Consider the following 6,773-nt stretch of genomic DNA (forward strand, 5'->3'; position numbering starts at 1 on the left):
GGGGGCCCCACCTTCCACGTTTTTCTTAAGCACCCCATGGTCCACTTTTTTTGAAGGGTAGAATGGGAATTTAATTAATTCTTGAAGAAAGGAATCCCAAGCACCACCTCACTCTCTCTCTTTCTCTCTCTCCACCGAATTTTCAAGGTATTATGGGAATTTAACTAGCGATGGATATTTTGTGGGAAATATTCTCTCTTCCTTGGAAAGTTGAAAAGTCAAAGAATGAGGGAGCCTTGTTCACATTACTTGGAGAAGAAGACACCTGCAAGAAAAAGGAAACACAAGAGTCAAATTGAAAAGCTTTCAATTGAGAAAATAGAAGGTGTATTGAACTAGGATTTGTATTTTTTTTACTTTCTATTTTCTGTTTTTTCTTGGGATTCAAGCTTTGATGTAAAAGGGAAGATGAGATAAAAAAAATCTTAGATTGAGTGAGCAACACCTCCAACAAATTTTGGAGGTGGACCCACTCAAAACCGTGGCTCCCCTCTCTTCCTTCTCCTCTTCCTATATATGCATAAGGGGGTTGGGCTGTTGTGGAAATGAATTGCTATTGAGAATTTTAGTCTTCTTCATATTTTTGGCTTCTCGTTTCCTAGTTTATTTTTCTGAATTTTTATTTCAATGGTTGTAATTTCTTTTATGCAAGTTTAATTCAAGAATTGTTCTTCAATTTTGGTTATATGCTCTTCAATATCTAGGTGTAGTTTTTTGGTTTTAAGCCTTCTAGTTCTAGGTTTCTAATTCTTGTGAGAGGAACTTAGAGATTTGGAAGAGGAAGGCATGCAAGTTAATCCAAGCAAAGTAGGTTGCATCAACAGCATTCATCCAATGCTCATTCACATTCAATTTCATGTTTGGTAGAAGGGAGTATCAATCCTAATTTTTTCCTTTCTTTTATTTTTATTCTCCTATTTCTTCCATTCTCTTTATTTCATTCTCATTCTCATCCTTTTAAGTAATCTCATTGCAATTTAATTTTTATTTACTCTCATCCTCATGTCTTATGTTAGATTCTTATTTTGATAATTTTCATTTTATTTTTCAGATTTGGTAGATGCCAATTCAAGTTTGGCAAAGGAAGCCTTGTCAAGTTCGGGTCAAGCCATTTTCGGGTTTTATTTCTCTTGCTCTTGGATTTATATTCTTTGTATGTGTGTGGATGTGGTACTTTTAATCCGTCAATCTCGTAATCCGCATTAGTTTTTGATAGGTTAGATGATGAATGGTTAGGCCGTTGGAATCGTTAGATGCATGTGTTAGTACCATTAATTTAGTTTAAACATCTTAATTCGGTTCACTTTCGTGTTATTTTAAATGAGTACGATAGAGTGGCTTATCTCCTTGTGTTCGACCTGTAGCTACGATTAACCCGCACGCTTGCGGTATTATTCTTGACAAATAAATTTTTGGCATCGTTACCGAGGAGATAATTGTCCACTTTGTTTTTCTTAGTTTTAAGTAAATCGAAGTGTTTTATTTTCTTTTTCCTTTGCTTTAAAAAAAAAAAAAAAAACCTCATCTTGTTTCTCTTCTGTTCCAAAGAATGTGCGCCCAATCCAAAATTTTTCATACGCCAAACCTAATCAATCTTGGTGTACCTCATGGGATTTCATCACCTATGACGCTGCCCCTTAATTCATTTGGGTGGTTGGGATTGGCATGTGACCTATTTTTAAAGGAGACCAACTTTGATAACAAGAAAGCAACATTGTGAGTGCTTTTGTTTGGAAACAAAAAAGTATAGTAATCCTCCACTCTACATCAGAATCCACTTGGAGTCACACGTAGGTGGCTAGCGAAGACTATACGGATTCCCTTGCTATCAACCTACATGGCAACCTTACAGCTTTGGAATCATTGTTTCAATCTCTGAGGGGCAGATGCACCAACTGTCTTTAACTCCCTCATGTTTTTAGTATTTTTTCTAGTCTTTTTATTTCTTCTTTATAAAAAAAAAAGGGAGACTTCTAAATCGGTTTAGGTGGCTAAAGTGTAGACCTGTGGCTCAACCAACCGACTTGTTAGAATACCACCTTCACCTCCACCAACTTTGACCATGGTTGATCAAGTTCAGCCTAGGACTCTTAAGGATAGGTTCTACCCTACCAGGGCTGCACAACCTTCCTGCATCAATCTACGAGTTGCTACAGGAAGTAATTATGAACTCAAGACCAACTTCATTAGTATGTTGCTCCATTTCCATGGGATGGCCAATGAAGATGCCTATCGCTTCCTTAGGGAATTTGAGGAGGTTGGTGTTCTGATTAAAGTCCAAAATTTATCTGATGATGCAGTTAGACTTTGATTCATAACCTTTGCTCTGAAAGACCATGCTAAGAAGTGGCTCTATGGACTGTTGATTAAGTCCATTACTACATGGAATCAGTTTACAATTTGTCTTCTTGAGAAAGTTTTTTCCTCTTCACAAAACTAATAAACTCAAGAGTGACATTCTTCAATTTAGGTAGAAACCACATGAGTCCTTCTCTAGATTTATGGAAAGGTTTAAGGATCTCCTATTAAAATGCCCTCACCATGGTATTGACTTTTGGCAACTTTACCAAATCATTTATGAGGGCATTGACTTTCAAATCAAGCAACTATTAGAGTCTATGTGTCCTACCGGATTTACATTTTTTACTGATGAGAATGAGGCTTGGACATTTTTGATCAACTTGACTGATAAGACTAGGGAATGGGACATCCAAGATGTTGAAAGGACCACTAAGGTTTATCTCATTAAGGGTGTACCAACCAAGGAAGCCAAATTAGATAGCCTCATCAAAAGGTTGGAATCCATAGTTCCTAAGGAGCCTATCCCAGTTAACCAAGTTAACCATGTCTCCATGTGCAGTTGATGCCATACACCTGATCATCTTATGGAGGAATGCCCCAACACCTTTGCTAGTAACTCCAGCACTGAGAATGTAAGTGCTCTTTACCAGAATAGTCCATATAGCAACACTTATAATACAGGATGAAAAAATCACCCTAATTTCTCCTAGAATCAAGGGAACCAAGTAGGTCCATCTAACTTTCACCATCAAGGCCAGCTTGGTCTCCAAAGGCCTAATTTTGCGCCACAAAACCCAAGTCTGTCTCCTCATTCCTTTCCCCCTCGTCCTCATTTAGGACCTCAAATGAATTCTGCTAGGCCACCTCTCCTTGCACCTTATCAGTAACCCCCTGGGTTTCCCAATACTGGAGAGCCAGCAAGAATAAGTGAGCTTGAGAAAAACATGGCCCTTCTCATGACAAGCTATAATATTATGGAGAAGTAACTCACCCAGCTTGTTACAATCTTACATGAAAGGGAAAAAGGGAAATTGCCTAGCCAACCTGAGCCGAATCCTAGACATTAGGCTCTGATTCATCAAGGAACCCAAGCTCCTCAGCTCAATGTTGCATAAGGTCATCAACATCTAGGGCCCTCTAGCCAAATTAATGTAGTATATGCTTTGCGGAGTGGCCGTGAGTATCAACAGGTTAGTACCTCTTAGTCTTTACCATTTAACATTCCCGTTGACTCTCCCCCTACTGATGAGGCCATTGTAGTGCCTTATGTTCCAGGTTCATCTGATGAACCTGAAGAAATTCAAGATGATTTGGTTGAGAAAACCAAAAATGATTCTTTTGAGAAAGTTAAAGGAACCACCCCAGAAAGAGTGTATACTTCACCTGCCCCATTCCCAAATAAGTTGGTTAGCAAGAAATCTCCTTCTGTGGAAAAAATACTTGATGTTTTTAAACAAGGTCATTACATCCTTTATATAGAGCGGAGAGAACAAATGCAGCAAGATTTATAGGTCGGCCAGGGGCCAGGGTATATGCAAGGCCGAGGTAAGCCTTGGTGATCTTGTCGGCCCGAGTACAGATAAGGTAACGATAGATCTAGGACAACAGAAAGGCAACATACTCTTGTTTGTTCACTGGGCGGCTTTGCTTCTGGAACTGAGTGAGGTAGGAGGTGTAGCTGGCATTCTTCGTGAGGTTCAAATCCCAGTCAAGCTTGGAGCAATCAAAACAGCCGTTGATTTCTTCTTTGGCAGATTTCAGGCCCAGGAGTACCCCCACGTCTAGAAGAGTTGGCCCCATCATCCCGAAGCTGAAATGGAAGCAGTTGGTCGAGCGAGACCAAAAGTGGAGAGTAGCATGGAGAAAATCAGCATCGCAGGGGTAATGAATGGTGGACATGAGAATGGCATTGTAAATGCCAAGCTCCTTTCAGACTGTCTCTTTGGCGGCAGACATTCTCTTCACCCAATCGTTCCATTCGGTGTACCTACCAACCCAGTGTCGCTTTACATCGGCAGGTTTGTACTTCAAGGTGGTCGGAATACCCTGACGGAATAGAAGGCGCTCGCCTAGGTGAGCAGGGAAATTCTTGAGGAACTGAGTGGCAGAGGGGTCTTCGAAGATTGGGGCCCAGCGTGAAGTGGCTAGAATGCGGAATGAGCACTTCCAAGTTCACAGCGGGGTATAAACTGGCGCATTTAGCCTCAAGCTTGTCAGCAGCTGTTTGGGTATTGCCGGCGTCTTCTTCAGGAGCCATCTTCCTGTAAGCTATAGAGGATTAGGCTGGAAGACGCGATGGTCTAAGGATGCAGAGAGGATGAGAGGGGAGATGAAGGGTTGTCGCGCAACCAGGAGTGTCAAGGGGTTTAAGAAGGGTTTCGTCCCTTTTTTGAAACTCAAAAGAGGAATTATGACCGCCTTGGGAAACGGTGAGGATAACCCAAAAGGTGCGAGCACTAGAACGTGATTGGGCCACGTGTCTGTACTAGTGATTCTTTAGTGGTTACAGTCACGATAGATTATGGTGTAGCAAAAGATATTTTGAGCGAAACTGGGATAGGCACGAGTCCCGAGGACTCCTTCAATCGACCATCCAACTAGTGAGGGGCATTGTTTACACCCAGATTTTGCTCTACTCTTTCATGGTTAGGAGGGGGCTCTCGGCCATAGGGCATCCCAACCAAGTGAGTTGACCGATGACATCATGGCACTTTTGGTCAGAGGTGGTTTCATCGGCCAAGGCGACGGGCAGTTATTGCCACTAGCGGTTTTTAGCAGTTTGGGCTTGAAAGGTGTGTTAGCCTGAACATGGTGTGGTTATGGCCGATAATCAAGGAAACCGTCTCTTACGGTTATATTGACCATATAAATAAGCGGGAGGAGCAAGGAAGAACGCATCAATCAATCACAAAATAAGCCTTCATTTTACTTATCTTTACTTTCCTTGTATTGTTTTCTTTTCCTTTCATGATGGTGTGAACTTAAGGTTTTTCTTGTTTTTGCTTTACCCTTATAATTTGCATTGTAGATCATTCATGACAAGTAATCCAAAGTGCAATTCCAGTCCATTGTCAAGGTCATTTGTTTGTCTGTTATCCTTGAGAAGTCCTCGGAATACCGGGGCGCGAGTAGAACCCTAGACCGCTGCGACTGAGCAGGGTGTCTTGCTCCATTCCAGCCACACCACACTGGTTGAAGGATTTTCAGCATAACACTTTTCCTCCTGTTTCTTCCTTCACCCGTGCAACAAAATCTTCAGTCTTATAATTGATGTAGACATTAGCTCCAAGATCCTTGCAAAAAGCCAATTTCTCCTCGCTCCCTAATAGACAAAAGCACTTTACAATATGAGAATCTTAGATGATATATAGACATTGTAAACATGAGTTCTAGGGTTCAGTGCCATTAGACCTGCAGTGACAAATACCCTCACTCCTAGGTATTTAGCTGTCTAAATTGCAAATGTGCCAATCCCACTAGACCTGCCGTGAACCTAAAATTTTTTTCATTGTCCTCAGGACAATTTTTTTTGGGTAAAATGCTTTTCAGTATATGCATCAATAATTCAATATTAGGGGAACCAAAGCCGTTTCATCAGATACACATACATTTGTAAAAGTAATCTCAACTCCAACTACTGCACTACTACTATTAATTCATTTACTCAATGGGGACCCTCCTTTTCTGTTTCTCCTTTCCTTTAAATTGGAGGGAGGAAAAAATTACAAACACAGTCTTCTTAATAGCAAGGCATTTATTGAAGTAGATGTTATGAGAAACATATGGAAGTACATGGCCCTTAATACAGTGGAATAGCAGAAATGTTAATGTGGTTTGATGTAGTATATATTTGAAGGTAATCAATTAGAATCCCAAGGTGACTAATTTTGGGCAAGCAACGACCTGTCTATTCCTGATCATTAGATATGAAGAAATATGTGTCTTCCCCGTTCATGCATGAGCATTAGTGGGACCATTTAACCAATTTATTTAAAGTATTTTGAGCTTGTGTTTTAGATAGTATATTGCACACATGCTAACGGAAGTTATATTCATGTAGCTACGGGCTTGAGGAGCCCTAAAAACAAAGAAATAATTGTGAGTGAGGTGGAGAAGAATGTTTGGCCAGCAATTTCCACAGGCAAGGTAAAACCTGTGGTTTACAAGTCCTTTCCACTGTCTGAAGCAGCAGAGGCTCATCGGCTAATGGAAAGCAATAAGCACATTGGGAAGATACTGCTGGTTCCATAAGTATCTTTAGATTAGGCCAACCTCTTGTGAGAATATATACCTACAAAAACAATGTGTGAATTATTGATCTATGAGCAATTTTATCTTATTTTCTAGTTTTAAATCATTTGAGAAATAAAAACAGCCTTGATCATGATGGCCGTATAGACATAATCCAACCTCCTTAAGGTATTGATTTATTGTTGCGTCAAGAAATCGCCGGTAGGTCCTTCGGGTGCCGC

At 40.5% G+C, this 6,773-nt stretch overlaps 1 non-coding gene across 1 annotated transcript; it reads right to left on the bottom strand.

Moving 5' to 3' along the window:
- Window positions 1–2,441: 2,441 nt before the first annotated feature.
- Window positions 2,442–2,548, bottom strand: LOC122649332. The gene has a single exon (XR_006331291.1). It is a non-coding gene; the product is annotated as a small nucleolar RNA R71 (small nucleolar RNA).
- Between the last annotated feature and the right edge of the window lie 4,225 nt (window positions 2,549–6,773).

The sequence above is a fragment of the Telopea speciosissima genome, chromosome 1 (genome assembly GCF_018873765.1).
Source record: "Telopea speciosissima isolate NSW1024214 ecotype Mountain lineage chromosome 1, Tspe_v1, whole genome shotgun sequence".
NCBI lineage: Eukaryota > Viridiplantae > Streptophyta > Magnoliopsida > Proteales > Proteaceae > Telopea > Telopea speciosissima.